This window comes from Pteropus alecto, unplaced genomic scaffold, assembly GCF_000325575.1.
Source record: "Pteropus alecto unplaced genomic scaffold, ASM32557v1 scaffold95, whole genome shotgun sequence".
Lineage (NCBI taxonomy): Eukaryota > Metazoa > Chordata > Mammalia > Chiroptera > Pteropodidae > Pteropus > Pteropus alecto.
In genome coordinates this window covers 22929566-22951036 of record NW_006441071.1, presented here as the reverse complement: position 1 = coordinate 22951036, position 21471 = coordinate 22929566, and the positions used below count along the sequence as shown (strand labels likewise).

The following is a 21471-nucleotide window of genomic DNA, read 5'->3' as shown; positions in this document are numbered from 1 at the left end:
TTCCTAGGCATTCCCACACTTGCGGCAGCATAACTCCAATTTTGACCTCCATCTTCCCTCTGCGTCTGTCTCTGTCTTCCCATGGTGTTCTGTGTGTGTGTGTGTGTGTGTGTGTGTGTTGTGTGTCTGTGTCTGTGTGTCTGTGTCTAAATTTTCCTTCTCCTAAAAGAATATTAGTCAAATCTATTAATGGCCTCATCTTAACTTGGTGACATCTGCAAAGATCTTATTTCCAAATAAGTCACATTCACAGGTACCAGTGTTTAATACTTCAATGTATCCTTTTGGGAGTCAGAGTTCAGCCCATGACAGACTGCTAATGGGCACTGGGTTTCTTCTGGGGGTGATAAAAATGTTCTAATTGATTATGGTGATGGTTGCACAACTCCTTGACTATTCTAAAAGCCATTGAATTGTACATTTTCCATGGGTGAATTGCACGGTATGTGAGTTATATCTGAACAAAGTTGGTTTAAGAATGAAAGAGAAGTAAAGACTCCCTCAAATTTAAAAAACAAAACAAAACAAAACAAAAAAAACTGAAAGAATTCATGGCTAGCTGGCCTTCCTTAAAAGAAATACTAAAAGAAGTTCTTCAGGCTGAAAGATAGGGACACAGACAGTAATTCAAATACACACACACACACACACACATACACACACACACACACACACACACACCACACACACAGTTCCAGTAAAGGTAATTAGGTAACGATAAAAAAAAATTAATATATATTTCTTTTTTCTGTCTTCTCTTTGCTGATATAAAAAGCAGTTGTATAAAAGAGAGGAATCCATGCGTGCACTTTCACCCGCGTGAAGCCAGAATGACCCTAGCATTTCTCAGGAATTTTAGCCATTCACTTTGACTGGTTCGGTCCAGCTTCCAAGATGCTCCCTGATCCTGAGAATCTTGGCCTTGTTCAGGGCTCAGAGAGTATTGGCCTGTTGAATCTGGCGTTGTTCTACCACCACCCGCTCCTGAGATGGATACCAAATAATGATTTTTTAAGACATTTCTAGTTGCTTTTGATATTCGTTAAGAAACTACATATGTTCTCAGCTGAAGGGGGAAAAAGTACTTATCTAAAAGCTAATCACACTTTTAAATGACAGAAATATTTGGCTGGAATTAAAAACTAAAGGTTAAGGATAAAGGCCCATTTACTGTGATTTAATCCCCTTGGTCCTTTCCTGTGCCACACAGAGAGACAGTCTAATACAAAGGTCAGCATCTGCCTTAGAACTGACCAGTCCACCTATAATGCAGCCTTTTTTTTTAATGTCATTAACTGATTCCAAACTGTTTTCATTAGCAGCCATGGGTCTTGGGTATCTTGAATGGAGAATTTTTGGCTTTGACCAAATCGTGGCAGCTGTTTCGGATGTACTGTTGCTGTGTCTGATTATGATGAGGATCCACAGCATTGTTTCTCATCCAGAGAGTAAATGAGTCTTCATGAGAGTTTTATGATTCCTTTGTTCTACTGCCATTTGCTCTAAAGTCTAATGGAGAATGAATATAACTCTGGATCCTGAAATGACGTGTTTTGTGCTAGCAGCAGAGGATCGAGATAAGAGCTCAGTCTTCTAAAGTCTAATCTCTTGCCCCGTGCTTCCAACTCCAAGCTATGTAATACCCTTATGTTGCAGCTACCGGAGGGCTAAGAGGTGGGCATGAGGCTGAAGTCACCTTCAAGTGACCTCAGGAGGGAGAATGGTGTTTGGGGATCTTTGGCTCTTGGGGAGAAGTTTGAAGCTGCCTGTTCTCCCTGAATCTTGAAAGGCTGAGAGAGGCTGCAGAAAGGGTAAGCTAAATCTTTCCTAACCAAAGTGGGGAGAATGGAAGGAAGGCCAGGGAACCCGTAGAGAGATTTTATCCAGCTATTTCATGAGGGAGCTGACAGCAGGAGTCTCTGTGCCTTTCACTGCCGGAGGACCATTGCCAGTATTCCAGTGACCAGACTGAGTGTAGGTGAGCTTGCAGAAAAAAAGAACTGCCCAACTAAGGCACAGCTGCCCGGTCAGTTTGGCTGAGCACATGCCCGAGGAGGAGAGCTAATGGTCGGAAATCAAGGCGTTGGCAGGGTTGGTGCCTTCTGGAGGCTCCGAGGGAGAATCCGTTCCATGCCTCTCTTCTATCTCCTGCTAGTCCTCAGAAGTCCTTGTCATTCCTTGGCTTGTAGACACTCACTCCAGTCTCTGTCCCCATCTTTCCATTGCCTTCTTCCACGTTTGTCAATGCGTCCTTTTCTGTCTCTTATAAGACCTCTTATTGGATTCAGGTCCACATAATTCTGTATGTTCTCATCTCTATCCTAACCATAATTACATCTATAAAGACACTGTTTCCAAATAAGGTCACATTTTGAGGTGGGCTGAAATTTGGTGGAGCTTTCTGATGATTTGCAGAGTGGGGACGCATGATAGGGAAATGAAAGCAGAGAAGGAATGAACTTGTTCAGTAGAGGTGCAGGGAGCGCCCCTGGCACAGAGATGTAGGTGCTACAGTAGGTTCTCCCAAGTGAGTCATTGGTGGCCTCCTGGGATTAAAAACATCTCAGTGAGCAGGTCCGCTCAGCCTGGGCCACTGTGAGATGGGGGACAGGACAGGGCATGGAGACTCCTGGCAGAGAGCTGCCACAAGAAGCCAGGAGGATAAAAAAGGCACTTCGTGGGCCCCATGGTTATGAGAGCTTTGTACCTGTAAGTCAGGGGAGTTTGGAGTTGAATAAGGACACGTTATTATGCTTGGCTACTGAGAAGGTGATTTGACATTAAGAAAAAGAATTGTTGAGATTCAGACATTGCTAATATTCCATAAATAGCAGGAGAAATCATGAGCCCAGCCACTTCCACAAGTTGGATTGATGGTCGTAAGCTTAGGAAAGAGTTTGTGGGTGGGACCTTAGAGATGAGTGGCTGAGAGCTGTGAAGTCTCCTCTGGTAGGAGATGGTGGGTGGGGCCATCTGTGGGGGGAGAGCCACATGGGGACCCATCATGGAAGCAGGAAAGGCCATGGGTTGGCTCCCAGGTGAAGTGAAGAGCACACATGTGGAGGCAAATAGTAGGAAGTGAGGGCACATATCACTGACTGGATTCTGCAGTCAAGAGGGCACTCAGGGCACTACAGGCTTATGTTGCACTATAAGCATCTCATAGTATGACAACTCCTCTGTTCTTTACTTTTTCTCTTCTTGAATTGTTATAAAACATACATAACATAAAATTATCATTATAACCATTTTTAAGTGCACGACTCAGTAAAGTTAAATACATTCATATTGTTGTGCATGTTCCTTGCTTCTTATCATATGTGAGGGATGGAGGGCGATGGGGAAGGGTACTTACTTTGGGGACAGAAAGAATTCTGTGAGGAGGTGGGCCTGGAGTATTGGATGAGAGGGACAAAAGTTGATCCTCTCCAGCTTGCGATAAGAAGAGCTTCTGTCCTGCAGATAAGTGGACTTTCTAGAATACTGGGAGGCAAAGCAGAGACAACATTTAGAGACAAATGGGCACTGATTTCTGCCTTCTCTCCTTGAGGAGGTAGGTAGCCTTGTTAATGCCAAATTTGCTCCAAAAGCCAACGAAATGCCCCCGATGTTGAGAAACGCTCCCTGATAGAGAAGCACTCAGATTTCTTTGGTGCCTTTGCTACAGTAAAATAACAGTAAATTGCAAAGATACTTCAGCAGAAGTTCTCTTCAAATGCATGAGGCATCCTTATACTAAAAAATCTTTATACTATTTGTTTTGTATATGAAAATCAGACTTAACTGGGCATCTTCTATTTTGACTTGGTAATCATATTCTGATGAAACTTAGATATCAGGGCTATTAAATCTAGAACCTAGTTGTAGGGTCTCTTTCTACCAGTCTGCGACCCATTGGAAACACTACAGGCTTGTGCAAACATGGTGAATCTATCCCTAGCCCATTACTCTGCTCTGTCACAAATGATACCAAAACAAAGTACCCACAGCTCCTGCATCACCCTCAGGACACATGGAATCCCTGGGAGACTCCTTTTCCCCCTTCAAAGCTGTGCATTTGGACCTGGTGTCAACCTACAGAGAAGTTGGTAATGGCTGAGAAAGGACAATATGGACCAGTCTGGTGTCCCCTAGAGGCAGTTGCCTCTCTTCCACAATCCCATCTAGAGAGAGCCTAGGACATATGCTCTGAAGATTGCAAGGTGGGTCTCACTTATTTCACTTAGCATGATACCCTCTAGGTCTATCCATGGTGTCTCGAATGGCAAGATTTCATTCCTTTTTCCATTGTATATATATATATATACCACATTTTCTTTATCCAATTGTCTATCAGTGGACACTTAGATTACTTCCATATCTTGGCCATTGTAAGTGATGCTGCAGTGAACATAGGGCTGCATATATCTTTTTGATATGATGTTTTGGTTTCCTTTGAATAATACTATACTAACTATGGATAGTGTCAGATGGGTATTAGACTTATCAGAGTGATCACTTTGTAAGTTATATAAATGTCTCATCACTCTGTTGTACACCTGAAACTAATATATTATATGTCAACTGTAATTGAAAATTTAAAAATTATTTTAAAAAGGATTACACTGTGGGGGATGGTGCTAGAATGGCCTTCAGCAGAGCCAAGGATAAGGGAGCCCTTGAGAACCTGGGGTACCCTACTCTCCTAATGCCACTCGTAGGCAGACGTGCCTGTGGGTTCTCACTGCAAAAAGAAAACAACAACCAAATATACATCCAAGATTAAAACCACCATTTCGAAACCACATCATTAAAGCAAGCTATGACCCAAATATTTGTTGTAGTGTGCTGAAGAGTTTTTCAAACTATTGAGAAGAATGGAAAAAGTGAAACACACACACACACACACACACACAATCCAGAGCAAGGAAGGTTGCTGGGTGATTCTCTGGAAGTTGTGTGGCAATTTTTTATTTTGGGAAAGAGAAGCTTCAATGTGGAAGGCAAACTACTGCAGTGCACTTGAAATGGAAGCCATGACAATGAAAAACACAAGCACCTGAAACATGATGTTAAATTTGGTGCAAAGAGTAAGACAACCTCATGCAGCTCCTTGTATGCAAGGGAAAGTGGCTGCCTGCTTGGGGCCTTTTTCACTCTCTGGAAGGACCTTGCCTGTCCACTGTACAGAAGTGGCTGCTACAGCATCGAGGAAGTAATATGGACAGCTCAGGGACAGGCCAAAAGGGCTCATTTCCCTTACCAATTGTTTACTTTATGACAAGGGGAAGCAACTTAACCCCTGTTGTCAATTTTATACACTTCAAAGGACATACTAGTAAAATTTGAATTTATAAGCCACTGTCTTCCAAGTGGTTAATAGTCTACTATCTTTAAAAGTAGCAGCAGACAGCAAAGATGTGCCTTCCACTAAATTCTGTCTTTTACTCTTACTCTCTTGATCTCTTTCAAAGAATGAGAATATTTAGGTCCTTATGTAGATATTATTCACTCTAGGATGGACTTCATGGTAACATCCAGATCATGTGATTCTAACTGAAACTTTATATGTGTTGGGTATAAAGCAAAGACCATGGAGAGTCTTGCTATCAGTGGACTTGCAATCAGGGAAGTTGTCACTAGGTGGCACCATGAATCATAGTGGTGTGAACCTTATACTGGGCACTCCCCAGTCATGGCTATTTATGGGCCTAGGTAAATATTTGAACTCATTAGTGATGCTTAATTTTCTATAAACATCACGTGGATAATGATTTTATATAAACTACCACCAACAATTACTGACTTTAAGGACTGTTTATTATATACATGATATGCTTTAGAGTAAAGATTAAAGAATACATGGGCTAGCATCAATGGTGTGCCTTCAGAACATGTATTTCTAACTCTGGTCTTCTATATTCTGTTTTAAGAAGAACACATTTTACTCAGTTGCATGGTGTAAACCTGGAAGTCTTCTCTACAGAAACAGTCACGTCGTGCTTGGGGCTTGGTGTCAGATGCTCTCTTACCCCTATTTGCAATCCACCATGGAAAAAGCTTACTTACTTCTAAGCCCTTTTTTTTATCTCTGAAGGCCCCTTTCCTCCTTTATTTTGAGACGGCATGGCTGCTGAATTCTGTATTTCAAAGAAGTTCATTTTACCTTGTAGAAGAGCAGTAGGCAGGCAAGGTGTGCAGAGTACAATTCTTCTGGCCCTCATGTATGATATCTTTCTAGGCTGGAGGGTTTCATAGGCAGCTACTATCCCTACTCCTTCCTCCCTTTAAAATGTAAATGTTTCAGAGTCGGTTGAGCATGGTGGTTGACTTCATAGGCTCTGAGATCAGGCACACCTGGGGCTTGAAAGGCTGCTTCACCACTGCTACCTCTTTACCTCTCTAAGCCTCAGTTTCCTCATCTGTTCAAGCAGGATATTTAAAGTATCCAGTTTCACAGGGTTGTTGTAAATGCCCAAATGAGATAATGTTTATGCAAGGTTATCACATAGTAATGGCTCAGTTTACACTAGCTGTTATAATTGTTCATTTATATTTATGCCCTATTTCTTGGAAGTTATTTATAAAAATACCTACCTTAAAAAAACTCAGGGCAAGAAAAATTTTGAGTCAAGATAAAAGTGAGGCTGTGGGGAAAGAAGAATACAGTTATTGTAGGACACAGGTATTCGTAAACTTCTGCTGAGTTACATGGGCCTAGTCACATATAGTCACATGCTGTTTAATGACACCGATATTCTCTGAGAGATGCATTAAGTGATTTTGTCATTATGCAAGTATTAGAGCACTTTTACACAAACCCAAGTCATATAGCTTACTACATGCACACCTAGGCTATCGTACGGCCTATGCCTCCTTGGCTACAAACCTATACAGCATGTTACTGTACTGAATACTGTAGGCATTTGTAACACAGTGATATTTGTGTACCTAAACACATCTAAACATTAAAAATATAGTATGAAAAACGGTATACCTGTATAGGGCACTTAGCGTGAATGGAGCTTGCAGGACTAGAAGTTGCTCTGGGTGAGTCAGTGAGTGAGTGATGAGTGAATGCGAAGGCCTAGGACTCTACTGTACACTGCTGTAGACTTTATAAACATTGTACACTTAGGCTACAGTAAGTTTATAAAATAACATGAGATTAAATCAAGCACAAGAGAAAATGCAATCAAGAGACTCAGTAAACACGGGATGTATGAGGTGGCTGCCTGTGTAATACAGAACACTGTTTTATGGCAAATGTTTTTTTGTAAGTAGAAAGAGTACAATCTAAAATAATAATAAAAGTATAGTAGAGTAACTATATAAACCAGTAACATAGTCTTATCATTATGATAGTGATAGTTTTATCATTATCAAGTATTATGCACTGTACGTAATTGTATGTGCTATATTTTTATATGACTGGTAGCACAGTAGGTTTATTTACAACAGCATCACCACAAATGTAAATAATGCATTAAGCTATGGTGTTATGACAGCTAAAATGTCACTTAGGTGAGGAATTTTTCAGCTCCATTATAATCTTATGGGAGCACCATGATACATGCAGTTCACCATTGATCGAAATGTTGTTATATTTGTGTGTTATATATTATGGATGTATTTGTTTCTGAGCTTCCCACTAGCTAAAGTGAAAAAGTCAGGTTGATTTATATGATTCCTATGGACCACAAAGCAAAACCTACTACTCTCTCAAAGAAGCATAATTATTCTTGGTTCTTAATTCCAAAAATACATATTTCTTATGTGAGGTGTCCTATAGCAAATGCTAACTGATGTTAGAGACAGTAACTCCAACAGCCTTATATAACATGTCATAGGCATTCCTTTATTATAAGCCAAGGAAATAGTAAAAGGCAATTATGCTCCCCAGAACTAGGAATAAGACCATGTAGTAGGCAGAATTCCAAGATGGCACCCAAGGTTCACACTCCCTGGCGTCCATGCCCCACATAATCCCTTCCCCTTGAGTGTGGGCGGGGCCATGGTGGATGTCATTCCATGATTAGATTATGTAATGAGGCAAAGGTGAAAGGGTTTTCTAGATGTAATTAAAGTCCCCAGTTTATTTTGAGTGGCCTGATCTAATAAGCCCTTTAGAAATCTAGAGGTAGGAAGATTCTCTTGCTAGTCTTGAAGAAGTAGCTGCCGTATCGTGAGAGGGCCAGGTGGCTAGGACCTGAAAGCAGTCTTTAGTAGCGAAGAGTGACTTTCAGGAGACAGCCAGCAAGAAAGCTAGGACCTCAGTCCTACAACCATGAGAAACCAAATTCTGCCAACAATCTTAATGAACTTGGAAGAGGATGCTGAGCTCCAGATGACAGTGCAGCCCAGCAAATACCTTGATTTCCGTCCTGTGAGACCCTGAGCAGAGAACTCACTTGTACCATGCCTGGGCTTCTGACCTGCGGGAACTGTGAGATACAATAAAGGAAGATTGTTCTAAGCTGCTTAGTTTGTGGCAGTTTGTCATGCAGCCATAGAAAACTAATAGAGATGATATAGGTGAAGTCATAGCCTTTGGATAGATTCAGAGATAAAGCCTAGAACACCTAGCGACTTTCCCAAACTAAACATAATATAACACACATACACGGAGATGTTAATAGATGTGCCATGAAAAAAAAAAAGAGAGAAAAATCTATTGCAGACCTTGACTGTTTACATTAAAGTAAAAGTCTTTGTTCTATTGATGGGGCAAGAAGTCAGGTTTTTGGTTGTAATCAACAGAAATAAGCTGGATAATGCATGCAGAAGAGAGTTTATGGAAAGACAATAGCAGAGGTCAGGGCATCAAGGAGAAGGCTGAAGAAACAGTCTCTGAATGGACAGGAACCTGGAAACTCCTGGGCCTCATTACCAAGACAAGCCCTTATGGCTCCATTGCCATCAAAATAAAAGAATTTCATATGTTCCTTTCCCTCGTCCCCACTATTATCACATAACTCTGCTCAAGGTTCACAGTCTCAGCGAAGTGTGAGCAAGCAGCCTGGCATTTAGCCACAGGAGAGAGGACACCTGAATTAATAGAACTGTCAAGATCCATAAGGTGGTTCCCTCAAGTCCAATGGTAACCAGAATGAGGGAGAATGAGTGGTGGACCACTCAAAAGCAAAGGGAGTTCACAGAAGTAGGGACGGGCTTATAAATTTGGGGTATTATCTGAGCACTTGTCCTTTTTGTCTGAGTGATAGATGAAAGGGGAAATCACTCATCAGAGAAGGTAAAGAATTAGGAGCCCCTAAACTCTAAAGCTTCAGGAAAGAGGGCTGATGAAGTCGAGATGGATGTGGGGGCAGAACAGCTGCGATAGTAGAAGGCTGTACAGTATCACCCTTCCTTGTGAAACCCAAGATTTTGAACAGATTGGATGCTCTTTGTAAGGAATGGAGAGGCTGAGCTTTGTGCCTGTGCAAATGAGAACAGATAATGAACCATGAAGGTTTAACCCTGAGGAATTAGCAGAAATTACAGAGGAGCTTCTTACTTTCACAAGCTATGGAATCAGCTGGAGTCTGAGCCAGTCATACTCTAAGAAAATCGGGCCCCAGCTGCCACTTAAGCTATACGAGTTTGGCAAGTAGTGTATCCTAAATCCCCTCTTTGGAAACTCATAATAAAAATGAGCATGTTAAAGATTGTGTGCTCTGTTTGGCATCTCTACTTAATATTTTTCTGTTTGTTGTGGTTGCTACAGGCTTGTTATGGCTGTTTGCTCAGTTCACTAAGGTATCACTAAATGCTGCATTTATTGAGGGAGCCCTGTTGTAGATCTAGGGTTTATTTTCTATCATCCTTATGTGCATTCTCATTCTAAGCAATCGAATGTTTAAGAATTTGGTGTGTACATTTACATATTTTCATGATATATATCCTGTTAGGCACATTGCTTCTTGATTTAATATATTTTATTATTATTGACTAAATGTAAAGATTTTCATCTAACACTAATTCATTCAAATAATATTGATGTGCCAAGCTATCATTCTAGGCACATGTGCGTGTGTGTGCGCGCACGCGCGCGCACACACACACACACACACATACACATACACACTTCTGAGAAGTCCTACGGTTTAAAAAAAACTTGGGTGACTCAGACCATGTCTTAAGCTTATTTGGACAAGGAAATTTTTTTTCAGTATACTTATAACATTTTGTCACATCATGTTCTATATAGTATAGCATTCTGGGAAATGCTGACAAAGGCATAGCTAGGCTATATGTAATTCAGAAAAAAACATCCATAAATATCACTTGTTTCAACATTTGATAAGAGTCAGACAGCAGAGACATTACTGCTAAATTCTCCGCCAGAGTCTATAGTGCAGATATTCTTTATTGCCACTTAAAGGAAATCCGTATGCTTCGTTTGTCCAGTTAGCAGGTGACTTCTGAATCCTGAGGCCATCTGAGACTTATTATTTGACTAGATATCGATCCCACAACTGCTAACAAAACCAGGATATTTCTCAAGGATTTTGGATCAAACAGTGCTGCAATCAGATGTGTACTGGCTTTTGCCTCTTACTGGATTGTGGCTCTCAAGTCAGGCTCTGTAGATTTATATCTACCTCCCCTGGGACCCCGCTTGACCTAGCAAGTAGTAAGCACACAGTCTGCTTTCCTGGACTCTGGGGACTTTAAGAGACCATGTCCAGTTCTTTAAACAAATATCTAGTATCTACCACCGAGATATGCTCAGTCAGGATTTTTTGACAGGGAGTATGAAACTGGTTTAAATGTCTGTACAACTTTGAGATGCTTGAGTAGAGAGGCACTTTGCTCTTATCCCAGCAGGTCTCCTTAGTCACCTCTTTACGCAGAGAACCTTGCGTTATTGCGTGGAATAGTGGCTGAGTGCTTTCGCAGCATCGTGGCACGTTCCATCTGAGGTGGAATAATCTGAGGTCCAGAGCCTTCATGGTTGCTGATGAATGTGTGATGACAGAGGGAAAACAATTTGGGGTGATATCACTGCCTGTGAGGCCATCTTCCTGTTTTTTTTTTTTTTTTTTGAGGATACATCACACACAAGAGAAAGATAGGCTGACATGTTGGTCGTGCTGATGATTTTTAGGGGCACCTCAGAATAGCCTTGATCCTGGGTCCCAGGAGCAGAAAAGACCCCTCATCCTTTGTGGTTCTGTGCTGTGTGTTCCTTGTACTTGAATGATGGCAATCCTTTACATCTGCAGCTGGGTATAATTCATTCATTCATCCTCCCTTGGAAATAACAATGATTGCTTTTGGGCTCTCTCGAAAAAGTAATTATGGTCGGTGCATTTTCCTTAATACTTTGAAAGAAGTGTGTCCACAAGATGAACTCTTTATAAAGTCTGCTAATGAAAGAATACATTCTTCAGCACTGTAGAATGCTAATACTGAAAAGATGACCTACTACCCTCTCAATTCATTTTACCAATGAGGAAACTGAGGCCTCAGAGTCCGACAGATTTATCCAGAGCTCCTTATTGATAGATGAGCTGAAATTATATCCTGAGTTCCCTCAGGCCTAAAGGAAGCTTCTCTAACATATTTATTTTGTAAGGCTCATCCCAGCCTACTTGACTTAGGAACACTTCAGCACTGCACCGGGGGCCATTTTAAACAGCAAAATCACCAAGAAAAAGAACAAAAATGCCAAAAACATGGCACCAATAGACCATGAAAAAGACACTTGTTTATAGTATGAGAGCTGAAATGAGAAGGCAAAGCCTCTCCTTGCTCCGCCTCAGCCAGGAACATGGGTGTCAGGAAATTCAAGATTTTTGCGGCTCTGTGCATGTCTGTAAATAGCTGTGAAAGGACTGTGAGTTTTAATCTGGGGACTGCAAACAAATTTTAGTGAGTAGGTGAATTTGCAGACATGGAATCCATGAAGAATGAGGACCAACCTGTGTGTCTTCTTATATTTAGGTGTCACATAAACAGGAATTTAGGAAGGCATGGGGAAGTGGGTCAGGGCTGCCATTTATTGGGAGTTTACTGCGTACTGTGTACTGTGCTGAGCACTTTATGTTTTCTGGGCTAACTGTAGCCCCATGAACGGAAATCTTTAGAAGGGAGAAGCACACCTCATCTTGCCTTGGTATATCCCATTGTAAATCAAGACTCAAGACCGATGATCATGAAGAATCCTAGGTGGAGACAGGGCAATTCATTCAATTTCACCAGCCGGAAAACAGAATTCCAAAGTCCCAGAATCTTGCCATCCCTGGGACAAATGCTTTGAGGATGCTAGGGGCCACCGAATACAGAAGGTCCCTCTGCCCAGCCCCAGCTTCCAATCTGTCCAGGACCACTCAGTCTCACTGCTTTTCTGTGTTCTCTACTGTTTCTGATGTTCTTCTTTGGGTAGGTAGGAGCGGTGTGTGAATCAGTGTGAGGCACACACATGGAGTTTTTAGAATTAAGCCAGGGCCTCAGGTGGCCTTTAATAAGACAGGCATCCAGATAAGGCTCTGGCTCAGTGCCATGAGAAGAACTTTATTCTTAATGTTTGTCCTTCAGCTCAGCCTTGGATGTACCTGTCTGGCTGGTGTTACTAAAATAACTCTTGAATCTAGCATTTCCTTGTCTTCGCTTTTATTTGAATAGAAAACCTGTTTTACAGGAGTGGGTGGAAAGATATTTTTGGAGTTGCCTTAACGAGTCTCCCCCGACTCCAGTGGCTTCTCTCGAAGGTCGGCAGTGCCCCAGGAAGAATATGGGGCCTTTCCTTCCCCCTTCTCCACGGCCAGCCTGCTGTCTTGCATATCAGGGGCTCTGGAAACATCTGGTGTTGGTCTCCACCTGGTGTCACAGTGTAGACTTTATAAAAACAGATAATGTAATATTATACCTTAGGACGTAATAAAATGGCCTGCTTAATAAGGAAATAGTGAAGGAAAAAAAGAAGTGGGAACATTCTCAAATTTTGTGACAAGGTCTAAATCAAACAATTTCAGCTTTGCCCACTGGATGGTGTTTTTCTTTAATTTTACTGTGTGCTTCCAGTCTTAGGGCAGGTCCACAATCCATGCTGATTCTGGGCATTGACTTTTGAAAATTCTGAAGAGTTGGGGAGATTTACTTAGGTGGAGTTCTCTTGCTTTTTACCTAATTGAACATGTTTTTGAGGATTCTTTTCCATGCTTTCTATACCTGTTACCACCATTCCCGTAAAAACTGAACACTTGAGCATAAAGACGAAGTTTTTCCGTAGCCGTAGTCTTGTACCTAGCGTTGTGCCTGGCAAAGAGTGGGTGCTCCATGATTACACACCCACTGATTCAATGAATGAAGGAGTTCAAGTTACAGCAGTGTTCTACTTGGCCACATTTAATGAGAAATTATCCATTTATTCCAGAGCTCGGCAGACATTTTCTGTAAAGGGTCAGAGTAAGCATTCTAGGCTTTGTGGACCATACGGGCTCTGTTGCAACAACTGGATGCTGCTGTTATAGTTGTGAGATCAGCTGGACAATATGGCAGGGCGTGGCTGTGCTCCCATGCTTGTGGTTTATCCTGATCTGTACAAAAGCACGCAAAGGCACCATATACCCCTTAGAGGTCATTGTGGTGAAGAGAAGAGACCTTGAGAATCTGTGAGTGGCAGTGACAATGCTAGGGATTCACCAAATCCTGTTCCACTTTCCACCTGAGCACAGGAGGACCACATTTCCTAGCTTGCTCTGCACTCAGGTGTGCCTTGTGACTAGTTCTGGCCAATGAACTGTGTGTCCAGAAATGAAGTCTGCTATGTTCAGATCTGGCCTGTAATATGTCCAGGCAACTGCTCCATGCCCTCCTCCCTCCTTGCCAACAGATAATCCAGTGCAGGGCTCCCGGGCCCTGGGAGATGGAGAAGCCACTTGATGAGGGAGCCTGGGTCTCTGGATAACTATATGGAGTAGAGTCTTCCCCACCTTCACCCTCGACACATATTGGACTAGGAAGGAGTGTAAAATAAATATCTCTGTGTTAAAACACTGAAATTTTGGGTCATTAGACTGTCCTCTCTAATAATACTGTTTGGGCCCAGATATAGACAAAGAAACTGAAAAATATGAGCACAGAGCCATTCTATCTAAGCTGTTAGCCTCCTGCTTAGCGAACCTGTGGTTTTTGATTGGGGAGAAGGGAAATGAAGAGATTTTGGTGCTCATACTCTTGGAAAATGTGTGTATAGGAAGTGGTGGTGCAGTTTGGGTCTGAGAAACTTGGACCTTGAAGAGAAAGCCAGTGGAAGGTAGGATAAGGGAGAGCAGAAATGAGGAAACAAGATAAGTGACTTTTTATAAAATTGTACATGAACCACATTAACTCTTGTACCCAGATATGGCCTCATGCCTTCAGTACAATGGTTCGTCTCTGCCGTTTTTCTGAGCTAGCCTAGGACCTCCCCATCCTAATGTTTCTCTCTGTTGTTTCTTCTGAGCTAGCCTAGGACCTCCCCATCCTAATGTTGTTTCTCTCTCTCTCTCTTAAGTGAAATATGATAGCTTGTGTAATAAGTCAACACCAAAATTTCAGGGGCTTAGCAAAATATTTCTTAGTTACATCCATCTCAGTCCTATATGAGATGGTCATGGTGGGCTATGCTCCACGTAGTCCTTGAGGGATCCAGGTTCATTTCACCTTGAGGCTCCCTTCCTCTTGGCCCTCATTGTCTTCTCTTTGCAGTTGAGAAATGGGAAAAGTAAGAATGGAGGAGAATTGCATGGGAGGTTTTGGAGGCCAGTCTTGGTAGTGGTATGCCTCACTTCAGCCTGAACTCCATGTCTCAGAATTCAGTTACTTGATCCCACCTGACTGCACGTCTTGCCAGGAAATATAGCACAACCTGTGGGCCCAGAGGAAACTAAAACAGGATTTGGTGGACCCATAACAGACTCTATCTTAATGAGAAAACACTTTGAGCTTCTAATAACCAACTTTATCAATAAATAGTTGGAACCAACCCATCTTTGAATTGAGACTTGCTAGTGCTTTTTATAATTGTAAGCCTTTAGTTATGCCTCATTGTCTGAAAGAGGCCATAGGCACAGTCTAATGCCAAAAATAGAACAAGATCTCTTATAGCTGATTTTGATGCTATAGGAAGCCAACAGGAGGAGCAAAGCATTTATTACTTTTCCTGGGAGGAGGGTAGGGTATGGGGTTATCTTTTGGTGCAGGAGCTTCCCCCAGCCCTGCCTCTCTGGTCTCTCCTCTTTGTCTGCTCTTCTTTCCTTGCAGGTTCTACCTTTGTAACATCAGGGCCCCACAGCCATTCCTGGCTTTATCTGGGGAGGACCTAGGTGGGTCCTGGCATAGACCCTGCCAGTCCTCCCAGCACATTCTGCAGAGAGGCACAGGCACAAAAGAGATCTTCCTCTTGCTAATTTGAACTATCTTTCATAACAAAATTTTGATATGCTAAAATACTAACAGAACTCTTTGATTAGAGGAGGAATGAGAGGAACAAGATGGTGACAAAGACAGAAAGTCTCATCTCCTTGTGTCACATGACCATATTACATGGCCTCAGGATGTGTACAGTTAAAGTGGCCTAAAACAAATGATTTTCTGAGTAGTAGCTTCCATTATTCCTTTTTTGAGGGTATGGTCACAGAAGGGGTTGGCTATCAGGTGCTATTGGTAAATTATACCTTGAATACGTTCAGATACTTTGGGACCTAAGGAAGTTCAGGTGCTTCTCAAAGCATCTCAGAGGAAGGAATGTATGTGAAAGATGTTATAGCCAAGAGCTGATCTGGCCCCTGCCCTTTCGCACTGCCATCTTTCATAAGAACAGTCAGGAATCCAAATAAATGAACGTGAGAAGTGGAGAAGCAGGCCCTCTCTCCTTGCAAACATCAGACCGCCTCTGGTAGGAAATCTTGGCCCATCCCCTTACTCATCTCCCAGTTGAAATTCCTCCCTTTCTTTGATCTCTTAGCATTTGTGTGTGGATCTGATGTAAATCCCACTAAAAGGCATAGGTGTCATTCTGAAATTTCAAGGTCAGGGCCATGGTCCTACTTATAATTTCAGATACCAGTCCTGGATCTAGATGCATGGAACAGGTTTAAGATACAGTGCATTGAATGATGACTAAGTCTGGCTGACTGTGCCCAGCTGACTTGGGGACATTAGGTCACCCCAAATGAAAGTTAAGCTGCTACTACCACCTGGGCCTAAGGTTATAAGGGATTTTACCCCTATATGGAATTGAACGGACCAGAAGGGAGGGTCCTATGTATCAATTTGGGTTTGATCAGGAAATCCGAGTTGCTTGGAATGATATGGGATATGGGTTTATTGTAGGGAGTGCACTGTATATAATTGTTGGAAATGTGAAGAATTTGGGAGGCTTTTGCCTCTGCCTTCTAGTGGTTTGGTCAGTAGGGCTGACAAGGGGAAAGCTGGATATGAAGCAGGCAGAGCAAAGACAAACTGGAGCCGCAGAAAAAACCCAGAACCCGTGAAGGCAAAACAGACTCCACAGGGACAAACTGGAACTGCACATGTCTTTCACCAGCTCTTTGTGAAAGCGCGGGTGACTTGTAGAAGCAGCTGGCATCTTGGACATGGAACTGCATGTGCGTTTGCCCCAGGACATGGCGAGGCTGAAGGAGAAGATCCAGGCAGGAGCTGAGGCTGCCAAGGGCACAGATTTTGCCCCATGTCAGTGACACTGGCCAGAAGATCAGCCACAGTGCAAACCGAAGCAGGGCTCTGACCTTCAGAACGCAGTGGCCACTGTTTCACCTCTGATTCCCAAATCTCTTCAAAATTTCTATTGTGTGAAAAGAATGTTAGCTGAACCTATTGTAGAAATCATTTCACGACATACTTAAATCAAACCATTACACTGTATGCCTTAAGCTTATATAGGGATGTATGCCAATTATTTCTCAATAAGACTGGGGAAAATAAAATTAAAATTAAAATGTGAAAAACAAATTCCCTAAATGTAAAAAAAAAAAAAAAAATTTCTCTGGTCACCAACCCTAACTCAGAACTATTCAGGGGAGGGAGTTCTGGGAAATGTCGTTACATCTCAGCCAAATCGACATAGTACAAAGCCACAGCTTCCATCTCTCAGTTGCATTATTAATACTCATTGTAGCTACAGATGTGTGTGCCAAAGTAATTTTTTGCAGGAGCCATTGGAAAGAACTCTTTTGGCGAAATCCACTGAAGTTTTTGACTGAGAGGAAAAGATAAAGTAACTTGGCCTTTCATGCCAACACTTTGTGACCAGTGAATTCTGTTTGTTGGAGGAAAGATGAGGAGGAAGAGGACAAATATTGGAGTAGAAATAAAGATTTCTTTTGAATCTTGAATTGGGTTAGAAAAAACTACTTTCCTTTCTGAGTGTAGTGGAAGATTGCCTTTCTACCAGGAGAAACCTGGGTGGCTGTAGACCTGTGGTTCAGTATTCAGAAGCTTGCATTGTGAGTGGAGTGGGCTGGTGGCACGGTGGCCAATAGTAAATGTGCCCCTAAAGAATCTGGAGTCTGAGTAAAAGAAGCTGGAAAACCGCAAGGTTTTTACATGAAACCTTGATAAGTAAATGGTCACTTTTGTAAATATTCTAGATGTGCTTGAAAACAGTATCTTTCTAGTTATTTTGAATATTGGGCTCTACATGTGTTGGTAAGGTCAAATTGCTGATCATGATGTTTGAATCGTCTGTATCTTTGCTGAATATTGTTTCTTTATTCTATCAGTTACTGAGGGTTACATTGACATTTCCTGTAAGGTAAAGATTTGTCTATTCTGCCATTTATTTTTATTTATTTTATTCTTAAAATTTTATTTGTTTGTTTATTTTAGGTGAGGCAACCCTTGGTTGACCTCACAGATTGCAAGGATCTTGTCAGCTTACAATCCCTTATTTTTATTTTTTATGCCTATAGCACCTGGTCTTCCTAGGTGGTCTCCCATCCAAGTACTAATCAGGCCCGACCCTGCTTAGCTTCTGAGATCAGACGGGATCGAGCTTGTTCAGGGTGGCATGACCATAGACTATTCTGCCATTTAGATCTAAGAAATTTTGCTCTATAGATTTTGAGCCTATGTTATTAGCCTCATAGAACTTTATAACTATTGTCTTTCCAAATCTTTTTGTCACTTGAAATATCTCCCTATCTCTAGCTGTTTTAACCATGAAGTCTATGTTTTTCATCTTTATTGAGCTATTGTTGATAAATAAAAATTCACATCTACTTTATATTAATAGAGAGACTCCAGCTTCCTTTGGGTTAGTGTTTACATGGTATATCTTTTTCCATCTTTTTACTCGTTGCCTTTTTTGGGAGTTGCCATTTCTTATTATGCTTGGTTATTTTTATTGGAGTGCTGACCACCAATAATTTGAGGATGGGAAAGATGTTATAATCCAAACTCCAAAAAGGAATTTCCTTTCTTCTGCTAGGTGCTGGGGATATTCAGTTCTGAGATTGTGATGATTCCAAGCTAAATTGCAACCCCCAAAGGGCTGCTCTTTGGGATTCCAGTCCAGAGGACTTCTAAGGGCTTTTTGCTCTTGCTGACCCTTAAACTTCAATCCCTAGCATCCTAGCCTTGTGCTGTTGAAAGAGGAGCTGCTCAACCTCACAAGCACCCCTTCCAGAATAAGCAGAACCCCCAGAGAGAAAGGCTTCCCACAGCCAGTTTCACCTCCTTGCATGCCATCGTTTCTTATATTCTGGCCCAGCAATTATTTACTATTTCATTAGTTTTCCGATATTTTTTAGCATATTTTTGAAAACATTTTGTCCACCATTTTAGCTGTCCTTAGAAGAGTTGATCCAAATTTCCTAGTCTTCCTTTACCAGAAGCAGAAGTTCCTCGTTCATTTTCTGTAGAGAAAGCTGCTTTCTTTAGCATGGTTGACTAGCATTTTCTTTATAATGTTTTAGATGCTTTAAAAGGTGATGATTATGGAACACTGTAATTTTACTTCATAATTTTTGTTTAATAGGATAGGTAGTGTAATTCTGGATCTTGATGTAGATGTTAAAAAAAAGTAGGGGTGATTGTACAAAAGTCAGAAATACTGTTACAGGGAACTTACATTTTTAATCATATTTTATTTTAATCTCACTTGTTTTCACAAAGCTTGCGAAGTTCATAGGTATTACATATGACAGACAGTAGATGCTTGAACTATTATAAATTCATTTTTTTTATCACCTAAAATGTTAATGAATGAAAACGCTTAAATATCCGATGCAAGAATAAGAACGGGCTCCCTCATTGGGGAAGAATCTCCCTGAGTCAGTGAGAAAGTCAGTTTTGGAGAGAAAGCTCCGGGCCCTGATGCCCTGGGTGGTTAACGGGGTGTAGGGAGTGGGGGGAGTCTTTCCCAGTGAGGATCTGGTGGAGAACTCGGCTGCCCGCTGGGCTCTGGATTCCAGCCAGAGGGGCTTGCTGGGCTTGACAGGATCTGTCACCCAGGCAACCGTGGATCCATGTGTAAAACCAGCAAGGCGCCACTTCATGAGCAGCTCCTTTCACTGTCGCCCTGGGAATTTCTGAGCGAAACACACATGCGGGACATCTGTTTTCCGTGTTCCTCTTTCAGAGCAGCAAAAATGGTGGTTTTGTTTGAGAAAGGAAAATAGGAAAAGCCACATAGGTCAGTGTTTGAGAAACTGGTTATGTTTGTGTATCTGCTGAATTCGCTCCTGTAATCTTTACTCCTTTGTGAGTTTTCTTTGTTTTGAATGAAGCGGAGTGTTCGGTGATTTCAATTCAATATGCTCCTCTTGCCTACGACTCTCCCGTGAACTACAGACCCATTTTCCAACACTTTAATGTTGTCCACCTCAGACATAGCATGTCCCCAACCCAAGTCACATGTCCCCAAACCTGATTCTCTTACAACTTTTCTTCCCCTATTTTCATGAGATGAAGAACCCAGTCTTAAATGACACAAAACTGTCCCCACATTGTATAAGGGGCCTCCTGCTCTTAGAGGGTGCACACTGTAGAGGTAGTTTGAAAGGCCCATCAAAATGCCCATGCTTCTGTGTATGACACGATTTAGCCGGTCAGAGGAGAATATGTCCCAAACCCCACATTGTTAACAGTGTACAGTAAGTCTTCACTTAACGTTGCCTATAGGTTCTGAGACTTCAAGTGAAATGACGTGTAACAAAACCAATTTTACCATAGGCTAATTGATAAAAACAGGAGTTAAGTTCCAACATCATCTCATCAATGTAATAATGAAATGACGTTGACCTAAATGATGATGTTCAAGAACCTGCTCCACAAAAGTCATTCATCTCATATTTCAGTAAAATTTATTTAAAAAACAGGTCATTCTCTTCCTCATTCCTCCCTTCTCTTCATAGTAATTGTCCCTAGAACATTCTCTGGATCTTGGCTGTGCCACTCTACTAAGCTATCCTTATGATGACGTGTGACTAAAGAACATATCCTTGTCAGGCCATTCTCGATCAGAGTGACAAGAGCAACTTCTCCGACTGCAGAAACTTTTCAGATAAATGGAGACTAAAGAGACAACAGCATTATGTGATCCAACATTGGGCAGATAAAGGACACTAATAGGAAAATTGGCAAATTTTGGATAATGTCTGAAGATTACTGTATTGTGTCAATGTGATTTTCCTGATTTGTCAACATTACACTGTGATTACATAAGCGAATATCCTTGTTTTTAAGGAAATCACAGTGAAATCTTAAAGAGGCACTGTGCCTGCAACTTCCTGACAAATATTTCAGAAAAAAAGTATGTGCATGTGTACACACACACACTTGGAGGGAGAAAGGATGAATGATAAATCAAGGCAGCAGATTAACATTTGGGCAATCTTGAAAGGCGTAGAGGAACTCTTGTACTATTTTCTCCACATTTTTATGTCTTAAATTATTTTAAATCAGAAGTTAAAAAATGATCTTGATAAGTGGGAGAGCTTATCAGGAAACCTCAAAACTGGAATACTTTGGGCCCTTTGAGTTCAGTCTGTTCCAAACCCTAGTCCCTTTGTTGGTTTTCCGAGGAGACTGAGTTCTCTTCTTCCTTCAAGTGAGATCCCCACTTCCCTAAGTCTCTCCACTTGGTTGAACAAAATGTCTTTCTTGGCTGAAAGCTTAGGTCTATGTCTTTCCCCAAATTCCATTCCCCGGCAGTGTATGTAGAAGCCTGCATTCCTCTGTGATATTTGACTGGGATCCACTTTTTCTGTCTATTGGAAGAGCCAAATGCTGGGTTTATCCATTGCAACATGTGTCAGTCAGGATGGAGCAGCTTATGCTGCAGTAACAAATTGCCCCCAAAGTTCAGCTTAACACCATAAAAGTTGATTTCTCACTCAGGCTACATATGCAATATGTAGTGCGGGGGTCTCTACTCATTAAAGAGCTAGTGAGTAATTTACGACATTCCCTTTCATCCGATGTGGTGATTGTCATGAGATAAAAATGCAGCCTCCATCAGCCAGGCTTCCTGAGTGACTA

General features: G+C 41.7%; 1 protein-coding gene and 1 non-coding gene across 2 annotated transcripts in view; one reads left to right on the top strand and one right to left on the bottom strand.

The window, feature by feature from the left end:
- Positions 1-21471, top strand: part of GNA14 (G protein subunit alpha 14) — a 154934-nt gene that overhangs the window by 119101 nt on the left and 14362 nt on the right. The gene's annotated exons all lie outside the window — the stretch shown is intronic.
- Positions 17892-18010, bottom strand: LOC112485097. The gene has a single exon (XR_003048356.1). It is a non-coding gene; the product is annotated as a 5S ribosomal RNA (ribosomal RNA).